The sequence below is a fragment of the Canis lupus genome, chromosome 10, assembly GCF_003254725.2.
Source record: "Canis lupus dingo isolate Sandy chromosome 10, ASM325472v2, whole genome shotgun sequence".
Taxonomy (NCBI): domain Eukaryota; kingdom Metazoa; phylum Chordata; class Mammalia; order Carnivora; family Canidae; genus Canis; species Canis lupus.
The window spans coordinates 62,432,895-62,449,726 of record NC_064252.1 but is presented as its reverse complement, the minus strand read 5'-3'; the positions used below and the strand labels follow the sequence as shown (position 1 = coordinate 62,449,726).

The window sequence follows — 16,832 nt, the reverse complement described above, 5'->3', positions numbered from 1 at the left end:
CTGTGGATTCATAACATTATCAAGACTTCATTTCTTTTTGGCTTGCTCTCTGTGCTTCCTTGGTTTGACCTCAGTTTGGCTTTTCTCATGGTAGCAGAAATGGCTACTTCACCATCTGTATACCACTGTTTGAAAATCATGTTTTTGTTTTTAAATACTTTATTTATTTATTCATAAGAGACATAGCGGGAGAGGCAGAGACATAGGCAGAGGGAGAAGCAGGCTGACTCCATGCAGGGAGCCCAGTGTGGGACTCGGTCCCAATCCCGGGACTCCGGGATCACGCCCTGAGCTGAAGGCAGGTGCTTAACTGCTGAGCCACCCAGGCATCCCGAAAATCGTGTATATAGTATACAGAGGACGGGCACCTGGGTCGCTTAGTGTTTGAGCATCTGCCTTTGGCTCAGGTCATAATCCCGGATCCTAGGATGGAGTCCCACATCAGGCTTCCCTCAGGGAGCCTGCTTCTCTCTCTGCCTGTGTCTCTGCCTCTCTGTGTCTCTCATGAATAAATAATTAAAATAATTTTATTTAAATAATTAAAATCTTAAAAAATACAGAGGAAAAGAGAATCTCTTCTGAAACCTGTATTTGATGGCAAATGGCATTTCATATATCATTGGCTTACATGTTTTTGGACTTACTCATGAATAAGAGCTCTGAGTGGTTGGGCTTTAGTTGGCTTAAACTAATCAACTCATTTTTGAAACTGATCCCACTCAAACCTCATAGCTAAAAAAAAAATTTTCCCCCAAAATTTGGTATGTTGTGAGTGTGAAGAAGGTAAGATTGTTTCTGGGCAGCAAACATGTGCATATCTAATACGTTATGCTGTATTGAAAGCTTAATATGAGTGCTCCGAGGGAAGCAAGGAGGTTGGAGCGGCAGCGGGTGGCGGCGGTCAAGTTGCTTCTGAGGGGAGGCCAAGATGATGGGCTCGAATGAGTTCAACCTGAACTAGCGCTCGAGGACAGCATCTCCTCCGTGAAGTTCAGCCCCAACACCTCCCAGTTCCTGCTGGTCTCCTCCTGGGATATATCAGTGCGCCTCTATGATGTGCCAGCCAACTCCATGCGGCTCAAGTACTAGCACACCAGCGCCGTACTGGACTGCTCCTTCTATGATCCAACACATGCTTGGAGTGGGGGATTAGACCATCAATTGAAAATGCATGATTTGAACATCGATCAAGAAAACCTTGTTGGAGGATCCTTGGGTGGCGCAGCGGTTTGGCGCCTGCCTTTGGCCCAGGGCGCGATCCTGGAGACCCGGGATCGAATCCCATGTCGGGCTCCTGGTGCATGGAGCCTGCTTCTCCCTCTGCCTATGTCTCTGCCTCTCTCTCTCTCTCTGTGTGTGTGACTATCATAAATAAATAAAAATTAAAAAAAAAAAAAAAAAAAAAGAAAATCTTGTTGGAACCCATGCGATGCCCCTATCAGATGTGTTGAATACTGTCCAGAAGTAAATGTGATGGTGACAGGGAGTTGGGATCAGACAGATAAATTGTGGGATCCCAGAACTCCTTGTAATGCAGGGACCTTCTCTCAGCCTGAAAATGTGTGTACCCTCTCAGTGTCTGGAGACCAGCTGATTGTGGGCACTGCAGGCTGCAGTCTTGGTGTGGGACTTACGGAACATGGGCAATGTGCAGCAGTGCCGCGAGTCCAGACTGAAGTACCAGACTCGCTGCATACGAGCATTTCCAAACAAGCAGGGTTATGTATTAAGCTCTATCAAGGGCCGAGTGGCATTTGAGTACTTGGACCCAAGCCCTGAGGAACAGAAGAAGCATGCCTTCAAGTGTCACAGACTAAAGGGGAACAGTATTGAGCAGATTTACCCTGTCAATGCCATTTCCTTTCACAACATCCACGATATGTTTGCCACAGGTGGCTCTGATGGATCTGTAAACATTTGGGATCCATTTAACAAAAAGCGACTGTGCCAGTTCTATCAGTACCCCACCAGCATTGCGTCCCTTGCCTTCAGTAATGATGGGACCACGCTCGCAATAGCATCGTCGTATATGTATGAAATGGATGACATGGAACATCCTGAAGATGGAATTTTCATTTGCCAAGTGACAGACGCAGAAACAAAACCCAAGTCACCATGTACTTGACAGGATTTCATTTACTTACATGCCATGTTGATGATGATAAAACAGTTCGTATCACCCCCCCAAAAAAAAGAAAGCTTAATATATTTTTTGTGGTTTTATAACTTTGACAATCAATGATTAGTTCTCATCCACATTGATCTGTCTATAGATTTCTGAACGTGTTGACATGTACATAGGTAACCAATAGATAGGATTTGTTTTGTGAATTTTTATGTTTTCTGGCCATCTGTATGTGGATATGGTATGGGACATTCGTTATTGCTTTGGCCTGGAAAGCTTTGTTGATACTGGTATCAGTGTTGACATCTAGAGTTCTCTTCTCTGGCAAACTTCTAGGTCTCTGGGTGCCCAGGAGTCACACTTGTTGAAGCCCACACGGTGAATGTACTTGTGAATGTGTGTTCTGTAGTGACTCTTGTTGATGGCAGAATGGCCCACCTCTCCACCCTTCTTTGTGGGGAGGCTTTCTGCTGGGCCCAAGTTGGAAAGTTGAAAATCCTTTCTTTTTCTCTTTTTCTTTTCTTTTCTTTTCTTTTTTTAAACTATTTCTTAGTCTACGTACTGAGTACATTATTTGAAAAAAGTCTTCACTATTTTTTTTAACATCACTGTTGATATATATATTCAACATAAAAAAATACATTAAACGTTTAACTTGGTTAAGCACTGTGCTGAAGACTGTAGTAGATATAGAAATAAATTTAGATGTATATCTCCTCTTAAGGAAAGTTGGAGTCCAATAAGGATGAGGCAGTAGGATGGTAACTGATTGATGTCTGGAATGTGATAGACTTGAGTTAAAATGCTATTCCTGTCATTTATTAAATCTCTGGCTTTGGTTAAGTTCCTTAACCTCGTAATGACTTCTTCCTTATTTGGAAATGAGGATGATACTTAATCCTCACAAAATCTCTATCAAGTGTAATTAAGGTAGTAAGATAATGCACATAAACACCTAACAAAGTGCCAGCATAAGATAAACTGTGTGAGAGAGAGAGAGAGAGAGAGAGAGAGAGTTATTAACTGACATGAGTTATTTCAGTTAAGTTTTGTGGTAATAGTAAACATAGTATGACTTTTTTTTTTTTTGAGATTTTATTTTATTTTATTTTATTTTATTTTATTATTATTATTTTTTAAAGATTTTATTTATTTATTCATGATAGTCACAGAGAGAGAGAGAGGCAGAGACACAGGCAGAGGGAGAAGCAGGCTCCATGCACCGGGAGCCCGATGTGGGATTCGATCCCGGGTCTCCAGGATCTCGTCTTGGGCCAAAGGCAGGCGCCAAACTGCTGCGCCACCCAGGGATCCCTGAGATTTTATTTATTCATGAGAGAGACAGGGAGAGAGGCAGAGACACAGGCAGACAGAGAAGCAGGCTCCATGCAGGGAGCCCAACGTGGAACTTGATCTCAGGTCTCCAGGATTACACCCTGGACCGAAGGCAGACGCGTAACTGCTGGGTGCCCCTGGTATGACTTTCTTGAAACTTCACAAAATATTGTCTCTGGTTTATTATTTTTTTTAATTAAATATTTTATTTATTCATGAGAGACACAGAAAGAGGCAGACACATAGGCAGAGGGAGAAGCAGTCTGCCTGTGGGGAGAGCCTGATGTGGGACTCCATCCAAGGACCTCAGGATCACCACCTGAGCCAAAGGCAGATGCTCAATCCCTGAGGCACCTAAGTGCCCCGTCTCTGGTTTATTCCCCCCCCCCCCCCGGTTTATTTTCTTATATTTCTCCAGGACCTTGCTCTTTTAAGCTCTTTTTTCCTCCAGTGTCTTAAGTTCTCCTGAAGCTTCTGAAATCTGGCTTCTGCTGTTGCCTAAAAACTATATTGTCACAGGTTACCAGTGGCTGCCTTTTACCAAGCAAATGGGGAGTTTTTTTCCCCTATAATTTTCACATTGGTCAGTGCTTTCCCTTTGTTTCACTTATTGTTTGGTGCTTATGGTTGTGATGTATATGATTGTTGTAGGAAGTTTTAAAGAACTAGTATACATCAATAAAACATAATTACTTTGTTAAAATTCTAGTATATCATTCTAGCTATTCTGTGACTATATAAAATTGAGGTTTTTTTTTAATGATTTTATTTATTCATGAGAGGCAGAGAGAGAGAGAAAGAGGTAGAGGAAGAAACAGGCTCTATGCAGGGAGCCCAATGTGGGATTCGATCCTGGGACCACGCCCTGAGCCAAAGGGAGACACTAAACTGCTGAGCTACCCAGGCGTCCCTAAAATTGAGTTATGTATTCTGTTTCCTTTTTTTTAAATGGTCATTTTCTCATATCCTTCTAAGAACGGAATTTAACGGCAGCCTACTTCTAGTTTTTGCATATAACACGTATTTAACTAGCGTTTTTCTGTTTAAAACAAAACAAACCCCAAAACCAAAAAGCAAAAAAGCAATGAAACTGTCCTTGAGTATAGAAATCCAGATCATGTTCTAGGTCAAAAAGTAAAAAATTTTAAGGCTTCTGATTGCTAAAAACCTTGAAAGGTTATACTAATGTACCCTGTCAGTAGTATTTGAGAATGCTTGTGTTTTTGCATTAAATATTCTATTTTAAAAAATCCATATAGAGGGGGAAAAACAGAGTTGCTATCCCAAACTATTTGGTTTCTGCAAGAGTTTGGATATTGAGGATATTTGCATTATTTGTATTGTGACATATTTGGTTCCTGAGTGAGTTGTCTGCTACTTAGAAAGGCTTTTCTCTGAGATCAGATATTTGATTAATTTTTTTTCTAGCTTTTTAATGGATTTGTTGAATTTTTAATCTGTCTGGAATTTATTTTGATCTAAATTAAGTGGGATCTGACTTTACCTTTTCCAAATAATACTCAGTGGTCTTAGCATCTTCTTTTTCCCAGTGATTTGAAATGCCGCTTTTGCTTGCTTGCTTGCTTGATTTATTTATTTATTTACTTACTTACTTACTTACCGTTCCTGGAAGTACTGCAATACCAGGTCAATGCGTGGAGTGGACAGAGCAAGCTCCTATTCCATCTCCCTGCTCCAAAAATCCATTTAATATATTGTCCTTTGATAGAGGACGTATCAGATATTAAACTGATAAGAACAGATACTACACTTGATCTTAGCCAAAAGGCCGAGAAGCGATTGTTTTACTTATTTTTAAAGGTTTATTTATTTTAGAGAGGGGGAGAGAGATAGCGCCCTGCAAACAAGAGCTTGCATGTGAGCAAGATGGGGAGGATGGAGAGGGAGGGAAGGTGAGGGAGGAAGAGAATCTCCACCACACTGCCCCACAGAGCGTGGAGCTTGATGGGGGGGCTAGACCTCATGACCCTAAGATCATGACTTGGGCTGAAATAGAGTCAGATGCTTAATTGACTGAGCCACTCAGCCTCCCCAACTGTACATCTTAATTCACTGTATTCACAATTATGCAACCATCATCATAGTCAATTTTATTTATTTTAATTTTATTTATTTTTAAAAAGACTTTATTTATTTATTCATCAGAGAGAGAGAGAGAGAGAGGCGCACAGACACAGGCAGAGGGAGAAGCAGGCTCCCTGCACGGAGCGGGACATGGGACTCCATCCTGGGACTCCAGGATCACACCCTGGGCTGAAGGTGCCGCTAAACCGCTGAGCCACCCGGGCTGCCCCATCATAGTCCATTTTAAAATACTTTCGTCACCTCAAAAGGAAACTCCATACCCTCTAACTGTGACTCTAAATCCTCCATCCATAGCAACAATCTATTTTCTCTGTGTAGTTGTCTATTTCAAATATTTCATGTAAATGGAATCATAATATATTGTCTTTTGTGACTGACTTCTTTCACTTAGCACATTTTCAAGATTCATTCATGCTGGAGCACAAATCAGTACCTCATTCCTTTTTATGGCTGAATAATATTTCATTGTATGGTTATAACACATTTTTATCCATTAATCAGTTGAGAGATTTGGGTTCTTTTAACATGAATAATGCTTCCTTGAACATTTGTTTAAAAAGTTTTTCTGTAGTCTTATGTTCTCATTTCTGTCAAATCTATGTCTAGGACTGGAATCATTAGGTCAGCTAGTAATTGCATTTAACTTTTTCAAAAACTGTGAGATTGTTTTTTAAATTGCTGTACCATTTTATAGTCCATTTATTTATTCATTCATTCTTTTGTCCTTTAAAGGTTTTATTTATTAGAGAGTGCATAAATAGAGGGAGGGGCAGAGGGAGAGGGAGAAGCAGACTTCTTGCTGAGCAGGGAGCCCAATGTGGGGCTAAATCCCAGTACCCCAGGATCATGACCTGGGCCAAAGGCAGGTGTTCCTTTAGATTCCCTTTAGCAGTGTATGAGGGTTTCATACATCGTCACCAACACTGGTTGGTTGGTTTTCAGATCATTATTTGTTTCTTTGGTGGGAATTTTTTTTTTTTTTTTTTTTTTTTTTTACAGCTGGAATATGGAGGCAAACACTTGATATTTTGACTATTCTAGCCATCCTAGTGGATATAAAGTGGTATCTCATTGTGGTTTTATTTTTGGGGAAATTTCCCTTCAGATCCTTCACTCACTTTATAATGCGGTGTTTGTCTTTTTATTATTTGTATGAGCTTTTTTTATATATTCTAGGCATAAGTCCCTTATTAGATAGGATTTGCAAATATTTTCTCCCATATTGTGAATTATCTTTTCACTTTCTCAGTAGTGTCTTTTGGAGCACAAAATATATATATTTTTTAATTTATTTATTAGTGGGACGCCTGGGTGCCTCAGTGGTTGAGCGTCTGCCTTCAGTTTGGGGCGTGATCTGGGAGTTCCAGCTCGAGTCCTGCATCGGGCTTCCTGCTTGGAGTCTGCCTCTCGTCCCTCTGTCTATGTCTCTGCTTCTCTCTCTCTCTGTGTCTCTCGTGAATAAATGAATAAAATCTTAAAAAAAAAAAGAAAGATTTATTTATTGGAGAGTGCTCGTGTGCACAAGAGACAGCAGAGGGGGAGGGGCAAAGGAGAGGGGAGCTAGAGAATCTCAAGTAGACTCCATGTGGAGCATGGTCCTGTCTCATCTTGCATGAGGCTGTCCAGTTGTTGTAGCACCATTTGTAGAAAAGACATTTTCTACTGACTGGTCTTGGCATCTCTGTTGAAAATCAGTTGACCACAGATGTGTATTCTGGACTCTTCTGGACTCTAAATTCTGTCCTATTAATTTTATATCTGTCCTTTTGCCAGTACTACACGATCTTGATTAGCTTTGTAGTAAGATTTGAAATTGGAAAGTGTGAACCTTCTTTTTCAAAATTATCTTGGCTTTTTTTTTTTTTTTAACGTTTGCATTGTTCATTGCCAGTGTATAGAGATAAGCTGATTTTGTGTGTGTGTGTGTGTATTGGTATTTTGCAACCTTTTAAAACTGGTTTATTAATTTTCTTTTATGGATTCTTTAGATTTTTCTCAGGATTTATACAAGATCATGTGTGTGAATGGAGACTGTTGTACTTCCCTCTTTTCAAACAGGGTATCTTTTATTTCATATATTGCTTTATTAAATCATTACCTTCATTTGGCTCCATCATTGGTTCTTAGAGTGTTATCTCTGAACCCTTAAGGGTCTAATGGAGCCTTTGAAGGGAGTCTGAGGGGTTAAAACATTATTTGCCTTTTGGTTGATATTTTCACTGATAGCTCAAAGGCATGATAGATAAAACTGTTGGCTGCATTGCAGGAAATAAGGCTGTGGTGATGTAGAAAATGGTTGGAGTTCAGAGCCAATGGCCAAGAAAAATTTGAGAATAATAAAAGGTGGTTTTATTAAAGCCGCGGGGTCAGGACCCTGGTCAGAAAGAGCTGCACTGGGGGTGTGAGGAGTGGCTGATTTTATACTTTCAAGGTGGGGGAGGGGTTAGGGATAGCCTTAGTCTCTAAGGAATTTTGGAAGCAAGGTTTCCAGGACCTTGAGGGGGCTAGGTATTTTTAATAAAACCTTAGTTGTGAGACCTTTCAGATGTATATGGGTGGGTCATACGCTTGGAGGATGATTGCCAGCATGCATCTTGGGGGGTACAGAAGTTTCCAAAGGTATTTTTATATGTTAAAGAAGACTTAGAAGATTTTGGGGGTGGGAAGAGGGATGTCGGGATAATGTTAAGCTAAGATTACCTTTTGCCACTAGCAAAGTGTTAGCATCGAGGCAGCTGAGTTCCTAGAGGAATGTCACTTTGCCTATTTCAAAGACTTGTCAATGGGCTGTAAATAGTAAGGAAAATCTTTTGCCTTTGCTTCCCAAATTAGTGGCACTGAGTAGTTAACATAGTCTTCACCGCCAAGCATTAGCTGTTTGGCAAGTGATGTCCTTGATGAAGCAATGAAAATTAATCTTATTAAATCTCAGCGCTTGTGTACATGTCTTCATGTGTATGTACTGTGATGAAATGAGAAGTACATGTAAAACATTTCTCCTTCACACTGCCGTGTAAGATGGTTGTCTTAAGGAAGTGCGATCATATGATTGAGTTTTAAGCTGAACAAGCTGCTCTTTTTCCTGAAAAATGATTTTAATTTGAAAGAATGATTGACTCAAAGGTTATCCAGATTTGGGTATTTGGCAGACATTTTCTGGAATGAATGAAGCAAAGCATATCATTTCAAAGAAGACAGTGTTAGTTGCCAGAGATAAAATTGAGCTTTCAAGAAAAGATTATAATTTTGGAAAAATTGTACCTGTCACTTTGAGTTTGACAGCTACCCAGTACTTAGTTTTGAGGAGATTGAGGGGAATATTAATGATGTAATTTTTTGATACTCTGTAAAGAAATATGTCAACATAACTTAGTGATCCAGTATTTTCTGTAACACCACTGCGTGATGTTACAAAAACATTTATGGGCTGATCTATTCAGAGTGAGATAGATCGATGGATTTTAATGTATCAGTACTGACACAGTTTTAGATTTCATTTTGCAGTGTAATCTTTAAGAAATTAACAGTCATTGAGTTTTGGTGTAATATCAAAGAATAATATCCAAAATTATCTGTTAAAGCTACTAAAATACTTCTAATTCCATTTTCATATTTTTTTTAAGGATAGACTTCATATACTTAAAACAGTATTTGGCAACAGACAGAAGCCAGAAGCAGTTAATGAGAATACAGCTGTTTTCTATTAAGCCTAAAGAGGTTTTTAAAAATTTAGAAACTTGTCATCAAGCCACTAATTTTTTAATAACCCTAAAATCGGCAATGAATTGTTTATAAACTTAACACGATAAATATTGAAAGATAAAAATCGTGTAAACATAAGCTCTTTGAAGTCTTCGGTTTCTGAGCATGTAAAAGGAGTTCTAAAAACAAAGTTTTGGGGGCACCTGGGTGGCTCAGTGGTTGAGCCTTTGACTTGGGTCCCATTCCCAGGGTCCTGGGATGGAGTCCTGCGTTGGGTTTCCTGCAGGGAACCTGCTTCTCCCTCTGCTTCTCTACTAAATAAATAAAAACAAAAACAAAACAAAGTTTCAGAACTGCTAGGCTGCATATTGAAATTTTCTTTCTTTCTTTCTTTTTTTTTTCATATTGAAATTTTCTACCTGACTCTGGGTTGCATTATTCTAATCCTTTAAGTGTGGAGATTACCTAAAGTTTAGTCTTTTGCTATGTATTTTCAGAAGAAGTTTGAAGTAAGGATTCAATCTACTAGTACTATCCTCTTTTAGACAATTCTGAGTGTGTTTCTAATCCTGATTAATTTTCCACGCATCAGTTCAATATCTTTAATTTCATGCTGGTCATTTCTACTTAAGTATCTTCCTTTGTTTTTGAATTTCAACAAAAGTGAAACTGAATCCTTCATCTTGTTCTCATATTTTTTTTTTTTTTTTTTTTTTTTTTATTTATTTATGATAGTCACAGAGAGAGAGAGAGAGAGGCAGAGACACAGGCAGAGGGAGAAGCAGGCTCCATGCACCGGGAGCCCGACGTGGGATTCGATCCCGGGTCTCCAGGATCGCGCCCTGGGCCAAAGGCAGGCGCCAAACCGCTGCGCCACCCAGGGATCCCTTGTTCTCATATTTATCTTGTTTGCTTCTTTACCAGAACCTTTCTTAATTATGTGAGTTTCTCACACTGCAGTCTGTTTTAGTACCTTACTACTTTTCAGACTTTAGAATAGTGCCTCTGGAAATTTAATGTACATATGAATCACTTGGAGATTTTCTTTAAAATGCAGATTCCAACTCTGGCGGTTTGAAATTTTGCCTGAAATTTCTTCATCCTAATAAACTTCCAGATGATGCTGATGCTATTGGTCCTTGGGATGCACTTTGAGTAGCAAAGCCGTAGAATACTTTCAATTTCACTTAAACTACTCCTGTCTTTTATAATGCTGTTGTAGTGTGTTTTTTTAAATTTTTTTTTTAACTTTTATTTATTTATGATAGGCACACAGTGAGAGAGAGAGAGGCAGAGACACAGGCAGAGGGAGAAGCAGGCTCCATGCACCGGGAGCCCGACGTGGGACTCGATCCCGGGTCTCCAGGATCGCGCCCTGGGCCAAAGGCAGGCGCCAAACCGCTGCGCCACCCAGGGATCCCATGTAGTGTGTTTTAATTAATTAATTAGATTTTAAAAATTACGACCTTATTAATTTATAAGGTCAGTATTCATTTAGATTTACCCTTTTTGTTGCTTTTCATTCTTTATTTCATCATTGGGCTTTTATCTGGGATCATTTTTCTTTTAGCATTTCTTTTGGTGTGGTTTTGCTGTTGATGGTTTTTCCCTATTTTGCTTGTCTTCTAAAATGAAGGGCAATGATTACATTTTCATACAAGCAAACACTGAAATGGGTTATTAAATTACAGATTGGCAGTTACTATTGCTTCTCTCATTGAGCACCCCCCCTTCCCCCCCCCCCCCCCCCCCGTTTAAATTTTTTCTTCTGCGAAGTCAGCCCTCAGTTTTGCTTCCTTGAAGGTAAGTTTCTGTTTGATTGATTGATTTAAATATTTTTCTTTTTGTCTTAGGTCTTAAGGTTTTAGCAGTTTTACTCTGGCGTGTCTGTATCTGTTTTTGTATTTGCTTGGAATTTATTCTTGATTTTGGTTTGACTTACTAACAATTAGTTTCAGAAGTATGTAGCCATTATCTCTTCAGATAGAGATCCTGCCTCATGGTTTCGTCATCTTTTGGGCCTCCATTTACATAAATGGTATGCTTTTCACCATCTTCCTTTCTCTTGATCTCTTCTGTATTTTCCATCCTTTTGTCATTTTGTTAAATGTATACACCCATGTAAGCACTACCAGAATTCAATATTTCTGCCAATCCACCATTCTTGTAACTGGTGATATGCTTTTCTCTCCCCAGCTTTATTGAGGTGTAATTGACATATAACATTGTATAAGTTTACAGTGTATGATGTGATGGTTTGATAATATACATACATTGCAAAATGATTACCACATTAAACATCCATCACCTCACATAATTCTCTCTCTCTCTCTCTCTCTCTTTTTTTTTTTTTGGCTTTGGCAGCAGGGACATCTGAGATTTACTCTTAGTAACTTAAACACACACATATAGTTTATAATACAGTATTATAAATTGTTTATTTATTTATTTTTTTAGTAATCTTTACACCCAGTGTGGGGCTTGAACTCATGACCTTGAGATCAAGAGTTGCATATTCTGAGCCAGCCAGATGCCCCATATAATGCGGTATTATTGATCATGGTTATCACGCTACCACCTGCTTATACATTGGATTCCAAATATTTAATCATCTTATAATTAGAAGTTTGGACCCTTTGACTAACATCTTGTGCTTAGTTTGATGTAGTCTTACTTGTCTATTTTTACTTCCATTGCTTGTGCTCTTGGTATCCTATCCAAAAAAAAACATTGTCAAGACCAGTGCCTTTGCTTTTTTCCCCCGCGTTCCTGATTTTAGGTCTTACAGTCAAGTCTTTAACCCACTTAGAGTTAATTTGTGTTTGTGTAAGATAAAGATCCAGTTTTATTCTTTCGCCTATGGATATCTAGTTTTCCCACCATCATGTATTGAGTATTCTTGGCTCTGTTAACAAATATTAGTTGACCACATATGCATGGATTTGTTCCTGGCCTCTCCATTCTGTTCCTTTGGTCTCTGTGTCTGTTTTTATGCCAACACCATACTGTTTTGATTTTTAGAGCTTTGTAATATAATTTGAAATCAGGAAATGTGATGCCTCCAGCCTTGTTCTGAGGATTGCTTTGTGGTTTTATTTGAATTTTACAATTCTTTCTTTCTTTCTTTCTTTCTTTCTTTCTTTCTTTCTTTCTTTCTTTCTTTCTTTCTTTCTTTCTTTCTGATTATTTATTTATTTATTCATGATAGACATAGAAAGAGAGAGAGAGGTAGACACAGAGGGAGAAGCAGGCTCCATGCAGGGAGCCCAGTGTAGGACTGGATCCTGGGACCCCAGGATCGTGCCCTGGGCCAAAGGCAGGCACCGAACCGCTGAGCCACCCAGGGATCCCCGACAACTTTTTAATTCTATAAAAAATTCCTTTGGAATTTTGAGGGATTGCATTGAATCTAAATCTACAGATGGCTTTGGGTAGTATGGGCATTTTAACAGTATTCTTCTGATTCATGAACACATGATATCTTTTCATTTATTTCTGTCTTCAGTTTCCTTCATCGCTGTCTTAATGTTTTCAGTGTATAGACCTTTTACTTTCTTGATTAAGTTTATTCTTAGGAATTTTATTATTTTTTATGCTATTGTAAGTGGGATTGTTTTATTTCTCAGTTTGTTTTAGTCTGTAGAAATGTGATTTCTAGATGTTGATACTGTATCTTCAACTTTATTGCATTTGTTCTAACAGGTTTTTTTTGGTGGAATTTTTAGGATTTCTATATATGAGATCATATCATCTGCAAACAGAGACAGTTTTACTTCTTCCTTTCCAGTCTTGATGCTTTTTATTTTTTCTTACCTGATTGTTGTGGGTAGGACTTCCCAGTACTGTATTGAACAAAGAATGGTAAGAGTGAGCACTCTTCTTTTATTCCTTCTCCTTAAGAAGGTAAGCTTTCAACCATTCACATTCAGTAGATGGTTTAGTGTGGGCTTGTCATATATGGCTATTTTGGGTTCATGGATGCAACTCCACCTCGTGTTTGTGTGAAGCTTCCACACACTTCAGACCCCAGTAGGTTGTCCAAGAATTCAACTCAATTCTGCTCATTTCTGACACTGTTTACTCTGAGATATTCCATAGATAAAGGGCTCAGTCCCCTCCACTTGAGATACCATTTGTAATCCTAGATTGTTACCTTTACTTCTTATCTGCTGGTTGTAAATCAGACATTCCCACAACCCCCTCATTGGTTTCAATTAATTTCTTAAAACAGCACACAGAACTCAGGCAGCCTATTAACTTACTGCATTACCAATTTATTTATTTTTATTTATTTTTTATTTTTTATTTTTATTTATTTATTTATTTTTGCATTACCAATTTATTACAAAGGATGTTAAAGGATATGAATCAACAGCCAGATTAAGAGATACATAGACCGAGGTCCCAAACAAAGAAGCTTCTGTCCTTGTGGATCTTGGGGTATATAGCCTGGTAGCATGGGTGAACTTTCTGGTTCCCCAAACTGGATGCTCTGCAAACCATGCCCTCTGTTTTTTTAAAAAATTTTTTAAAAGATTTTATTTATTTATTTATTTGTATATATAATTTTATTGGAGTTCGATTTGCCAACATATAGCATAACACCCAGTGCTCATCCCGTCAAGTGCCCCCCTCAGTGCCAGTCACCCCAACCCCCTGCCCACCTACCCTTCCACCACCCCATGTTGATTTCCCAGAATTAGATGTCTCTCCTGTTCAGTCGCTCTCACTGATATTTCCATGCAGGAAGCCTGACATGGAACTCTATCCCAGGTCTCCAGGATCATGCCCTGGGCTGAAGGCAGTGTAAAACCCTGAGCTACCCAGTCTACCCGCCCCCCCCCCCCTTTTTTTTGTTTTAAGTCTTGTTTCCTCTATTTCTGCTCTGATCTTTATTTCCTTCTGTTAACTTTGGGCTTAGTTTGTTCTTTTTTTTTTTTTTTAAAGATTTTATTTATTTATTCATGAGAGACAGAGAGAGAGAGAGAGAGAGAGAGAGAGGCAGAGACATAGGCAGAGGGAGAAGCAGGCTCCATGCACCGGGAGCCCGATGTGGGATTCGATCCCAGGTCTCCAAGATCGCGCCCTGGGCCAAAGGCAGGCGCCAAACCGCTGCGCCACCCAGGGATCCCTAGTTTGTTCTTTATTAGTTTCTCTAGGTGTAAAGTTAGGTTTGAGATTTTTCTTTTTCTTTTTTAAGATTATTTATTTTAGAGAGAGGGAGAACATGCATGCATGAGCAGGGAGAGGGGCAGAAGGAGAGGAAAAGAGAGAATCCAAAGTGGGCTGCCCTCTGAACATGGAGCCCATTGTGGGCTTGGGTGGCCACCACCCAAGATTACAGCTGAAATCAAAAGTTGGATGCTCAACCGACTGAGCCACCCAGGTGCCCCTATTTTTCTTTTGTTTTTTTGTGTTTTGTGAGAGAGAAAAAAGGTTGCTGGGGCAGAAGGAGAGAATCTTCCAGCATACATCATGCCTGGTGGGGAGTCCTTTATGGGGCTTGATCTCACAACCCTGAGATCATGACCTGAGCAGAAACCAAGAGTCAGACACCTAACTGATTGTACCATCCAGGTGCCCCTATTTTTCTTACTGTAGCATTTATCACTGTAAGTTTTCCTCTCAGGATCTCTTTTGGTTCATTCCATTAGCTTCGGTATGTTGTATTTCCATTTTTGTTTCTCGAGATTTTTTTATTTTTTATTTATTTATTTATTTTTTAAATTTTTATTTATGATAGTCACACACAGAGAGAGAGGGAGGCAGAGACATAGGCAGAGGGAGAAGCAGGCTCCATGCACCGGGAGCCCGACGTGGGATTCGATCCCGGGTCTCCAGGATCGTGACCTGGGCCAAAAGCAGGCGCTAAACCGCTGCGCCACCCAGGGATCCCTCTCAAGATTTTTTTAAGTAGGCTTCATGCCCAGCATAGAGCTCAATGTGGAGTTTGAACTCACAACCCCCAAATCAGGAGTTGGACACATAGAGCTCAATGTGGAGTTTGAACTCACGACCCCAAAATCAAGAGTTGGATGCACATAGGTACCTCTGTCTCTCAAGATGTTTTTTTGATTTCCCTTTGGACAATTTCTTTGACTCATTGGTTGTTCAGAAGTGTGTTGTTAAAACCCACTAGTTTGTGATTTTTTTCCCTCTTCTTACTGTTTCTAGCCACAATAGTGTAAAACAGAAAAGATACTTTGTATGATTTCAGTCTTCTTTAATTTGCTATGGCTTATTTTGTGACCTAATCTTGGAAAATGTTCTCTGTGCACTTGAAGAGAAGGTCTGTTCTGCTTTTGGATGGAATGTTCTGTGTATGTCTGTTTGATCCATTTGTTCTAACATACAGTTCAAGTCCAGTGTTTGCTTTTTGATTTTCCTGTCTGATCTATTCATTGCTGAAAATGGAGTATTGAGGGTCCCCTGCTCTTACTGTATTGTTTTTCTTTCTTTAGATGTAGTATTTGCTTAATGTGTATTTAGATACTTGAGGTTTACATGAAATATCTTACAAATAACAGTCCATGTTAGGCTGATAACTTTATTTCAACTGCATACAAAACTTCTACCCATTTACTACCATCCCTCAGTTTTGTTTTTGAAGTTTCCATTAATATCTTTATATCCTGTGTCCATTAAAAAATTGTAGCTATTGTTATTTTTAATAGTTTTGTCCTTTAATGCTTTTGCTAGTTAAGTGATTGATAACCCCGTATTACAGTAATAGATTATTCTGAATTTGACCACACACTTTTATTTATTTATTTATTTATTTTTTTAAAGATTTTATTTATTTATTCATGATAGACACAGAGAGAGAGAGGCAGAGACACAAGCAGAGGGAGAAGCAGGCTCCATGCACGGGCACGGGGAGCCCGACGTGGGATTCGATCCCAGGTCTCCAGGATCGCGCCCTGGGTCAAAGGCAGGCGCTAAACCGCTGCGCCACCCAGGGATCCCCACACTTACTTTTATAAACGTATTTTATATATATAAATATATAATGTATAAATATATAATATGTAAATATATAATATATAATATATAAATATATAAATTGAATCATATATATATATATATATATATGATTCTATTTAATTGTGACAGTGGGCAGGGGCAGAGGGAGAGAGACACAGACTCCACACTAACTGGGGTTCGATCTCAGGACCCTGAGATCAAGACACTAGCCAAAACCAAGAGTCGGATGCTTTGACCGACAGAGCCACTCAGGTGCCCCAAGTGTGTTTTATATTTTCATGTACTAATTAAGTATTCTTTTATATCAGCTTGAAGAATTCCTGTTAGCTTTCTATTAAGGCAGGTGTACTGGTGATAAACTCTCTAGGATTTTTTTTTTAATATTTTATTTATTTATTCATAGACACAGAGAGAGAGAGGCACAGACACAGGCAGAGGGAGAAGCAGGCTCCATGCAGGGAACCCGACGTGGGACTCGATCCCGGGTCTCCAGGATCACACCGCAGGCTGCAGGTGGCGCCAAACCGCTGCGCCACCAGGGCTGCCCCTAAACTCTCTAGGATTTTATTTTCAGGGGAAA

At 39.3% G+C, this 16,832-nt stretch overlaps 1 protein-coding gene, 1 non-coding gene and 1 pseudogene across 3 annotated transcripts in view; 2 read left to right on the top strand and 1 right to left on the bottom strand.

The window, feature by feature from the left end:
• The window catches only part of USP34 (ubiquitin specific peptidase 34), a 244,189-nt gene that overhangs the window by 12,082 nt on the left and 215,275 nt on the right, over positions 1-16,832 (top strand). The gene's annotated exons all lie outside the window — the stretch shown is intronic.
• Positions 929-6,332, top strand: LOC112673120 (mitotic checkpoint protein BUB3-like; annotated as a pseudogene).
• Positions 5,071-5,261, bottom strand: LOC112675727 (U2 spliceosomal RNA). Its single transcript, XR_003146033.1, has one exon. It is a non-coding gene; the product is annotated as a U2 spliceosomal RNA (small nuclear RNA).